Source organism: Pristiophorus japonicus, chromosome 23 (assembly GCF_044704955.1).
Source record: "Pristiophorus japonicus isolate sPriJap1 chromosome 23, sPriJap1.hap1, whole genome shotgun sequence".
Classification (NCBI taxonomy): domain Eukaryota; kingdom Metazoa; phylum Chordata; class Chondrichthyes; family Pristiophoridae; genus Pristiophorus; species Pristiophorus japonicus.
In genome coordinates, this window is record NC_091999.1 from 47420540 (window position 1) to 47424207 (window position 3668).

Consider the following 3668-nt stretch of genomic DNA (forward strand, 5'->3'; position numbering starts at 1 on the left):
GACCAACATTTACTTTAGTCACTCTTTTCCATTTTATATATCTGTAAAAGCTTTTACGATCTGTTTTTATGTTTTGCACAAGTTTACATTCGTAAACTATCTTTCCCTTCTCTATTGCTTTCTTTGCTGTCGTTTAAAATTTTCCCAATCTTCTACTTTCCCACTAACCTTGGCCACCTTATACGCATTGGTTTTTAATTTGATACTCTCCTTTGTTTCCTTGTTTATCCATGGCTGGTTATCCCATCTCTTACCAGCTTTTTCACTGGAATATATTTTTGTTTCTCGGCCTTTTGGCTAAGATCATGCGTAACTGACCTGACAGGGGAGTAGCCACCATGACCTCCGGGTGGTTCTCCCTGGATCAGGAAGGTATATGCTTGCTTTTTTGGAAACAGGAGGTGGGTGGGGTGGCTTGACCCATCCACCTCCACGGAGGTGTGTGGGGGACCTGACCCATCCACCTCCATGGCACGAACCTGGTATTGCAGTACTTCCAGGAACGGTGCAGTGGCTCTAGGCCTTTTGGCTAAGAGCATTGGCGCAGAGTGATCCTTGGCGTGTGCAAGGTGACCTCTGGCGTTTGTGATTTGACAAAGAATTGGAACGATTGGCTACGAATTTCAAAAAAAAAAATATATATTTTTGTTGAGCACTATGAAACAGCTCCTTAAAAGTCCTCCACTGTTCCTCAATTGTGCCACCGTTTAGTCTGTGTTCCCAGTCTACTTTAGCCAACTCTGCCCTCGTCCCACTGTAGTCCCCTTTGTTTAAGCATAGTACGCTCGTTTGAGACACTATTTCCTCACCCTCAACCTGTATTACAAATTCAACCATACTGTGATCACTCATTCCTAGAGGATCTTTTACGAGGAGATCGTTTATTATTCCTGTCTCATTGCACAGGACCAGATCTAAGATAGCTTGCCCCCTTGTAGGTTCTGTAGCATACTGTTCTAAGAAACAATCCCGTATGCATTCTATGAATTCCTCCTCAAGGCTACCCCGTGTGATTTGATTTGACCAATCAATATGTAGGTTAAAATCCCCCATGATTACTGCTGTCTTTTTTCACATGCCTCCATTATTCCCTTGATTATTGTCAACCCTACCGTGAAGTTATTATTTGGGGGCCTATAAACTACGCCCATCAGTGACTTTTTCCCCTTACTATCTCTAATCTCCACTCACAATGATTCAACATTTTGTTCATTCGAGCCAATATCGTCTCTCACAACTGCCCTGATATCATCCTTTATTAAAAGAACGAACACACCTCCTTTCCCTTCTTGTCTATCTTTCCGAATTGTCAAATACCCCCGTATGTTTAATTCCCAGTCTTGGCCACCCTGTAACCACGTTTCTGTAATGGCCACCAAATCATACCCATTTGTAATGATTTGTGCCGTCAACTCATTTACATTATTTCGAATGCTGCGTGCTTTTTGCTGGAGATTCTTAATACTAGTTTTTAAATCATGATTTTTAGTTTTTACCCCTCCTGCAGCCCCTTTATATTCATACATATTGTCCCTTCTTATCACCTTGTGGTTTACACTTCCACCAGTGCTACTCTGCTTTGTTGCCTCCTGGCTTTTGCATTCTTTCTTGCGGTTCTGTTCATCTGAGCTCTCACCCACTCTAACTAGCTCAGAGACCTCTCCTGGGTTCCCATCCCCCTGCCAAGCTAGTTTAATGCCCTCCCAACTGTACTGTCAAAACCACCCGCGAAAACATTGGTCCCGTCGCTGTTGAGGTGTATCCTGTCCCGAATTGTACAGGTCCCACCTTCCCCAGAAGAAGTACCAATTGTTCAGGAAACTAAAGCACTCCCTCCTACACCAACGGGAGAGTGGAGAGCACCAACACCAACTGTCGCAGGAGAGAGAGTGGAGAGCACCAGCTCCAACTGTCACAGGACGAGAGAGTGGAGAGCACCAGCTCCAACTGTCGCAAGATAGAGAGAGGAGAGCACCAGTTCAAACTATCACAGGACATTAATACAGAACATTAATCTCCAGGGCAGATATAGGGGTTATTAAGATCAGCAGAAACAAACAATAACTGCCAGAATGAATATGGTTCAATACCCAAAGCAATCCCAGTAAATCCAGTTCTATTCACCAAGGCAGGATTGCAATGGTGGCGTATTTACCCAGTATGCACCACGTGCAAGAAAATGCCGAACCCAGACTTCAGGAGTTCAGTGCGCAGGCGCGTGTCCTGGCTGGGTTTGGAACATTCGCGGCGAATGTAGTGGTGAAGGAGAAATGGGTAACATGCCCTCCACAGAAGCGCTCAATTTGAGCGGGTGGAGGGGAGCAATGGACCAGCGGGTGGCGCGGGAGCCTTCATAAACCAGCGGTGCCCGCCGCCAGCCCGGAATAAAAACCGGAATGTAGGCGGTTGCAGCTTTGGGTCTTTCTTCCGGTCACAGGCCCAGGCTAACGGCGGCCATCTTCGTGCAGGAAGCCGAGTTCAGTGCTCCGCCATATTGATTCGGTGAGTCGCACCGCGCATGCGCGGCCATCTTGGTTCAGGAATAAAGTGAGCGATGACAGTGTCTGTTTGCAACCGGGTCCCAGTGGGTAAAGGAGTGTCAATGATATTTTATTCTCACTCTCCACACCTCGAATTTCTCACCATCTCCCCTAAAGGCGATGCTTAGTACCGACCTTGTGGTTTAAGTCCTACACAATTGTAATAGAGAAGGCCCAGAAATATTCACGCCTTGGGTTAGAATCCCCATGTTCAGTCCCAGGGTTAGAATCCCCATCTCATCATTATCATAGGCAGTCCCTCGGAACCGAGGAAAACTTGCTTCCACTCCTGAAGTGAGTTTATTGGCGGCTGTACAGTCGAATACGAGAGCCACAAATTCTGTCACAGGTGGGACAGATAGTCGTTGAGGGAAGTGGTGGGAGGGACTGGTTTGCCGCACGCTCTTTCCGCTGCCTGCGCTTGATTTCTGCATGCTCTCTGCATTGAGACTCGAGGTGCTCAGCGCCCTCCCGGAAGCACTTCCTCCACTTAGGGCGCTCTTTGACCAGGCACTCCTCGGTGTCAGTGGGGATGTCGCACTTAATCAGGGAGGCTTTGTGGGTGTCCTTGTAACGTTTCCGCTGCCCACCTTGGGCTCATTTACCATGAAAGACCTCCGCATAGAGCACTTGCTTTGGGAGTCTCATGTCTGGCATGCAAACTAATTTGCCTGCCCAGCGGAGCTGATCGAGTGTGGTCAGTGTTTCAATGTTGGGGATGTTAGCCTAGATGAACACGCTGATGTTGGTGTGCCTGTCGTCCCAGGGGATTTGTAGGATCTTGCGCAGACATCGTTGGTGATATATCTCCAGCGACTTGAGGTGTCTACTGTACATGGTCCATGTCTTGAGCCATTCAGGATGGTGGGTATTACTACAGCCCTGTAGACCATGAGCTTGGTGGTAGCTTTGAGGGCCTGGTCTTTGAGCACTCTTTTCCTCCGCTGGCTGAAGGCTGCACTGCCGCACTGGAGGTGGTGTTGAATCTCCTCATCAATGTCGGCTTTTGTTGATAAGACGCTCCCGAGGTATGGGAAATGCTCCATGTTGTCGAGGGCCATGCCATGGATCTTGATGACTGGGTGGCAGTGTTGTGCGTCGAGTACAGGCTGGTGGATGATCTTTGTC

The 3668-nt window shown here is 47.8% G+C and overlaps 1 pseudogene; it reads left to right on the forward strand.

Annotated features, from left to right (window-relative positions):
• Positions 1–277: 277 nt before the first annotated feature.
• On the forward strand, positions 278–516 carry LOC139235752 (U2 spliceosomal RNA; annotated as a pseudogene).
• The last annotated feature ends 3152 nt before the right edge of the window (positions 517–3668 follow it).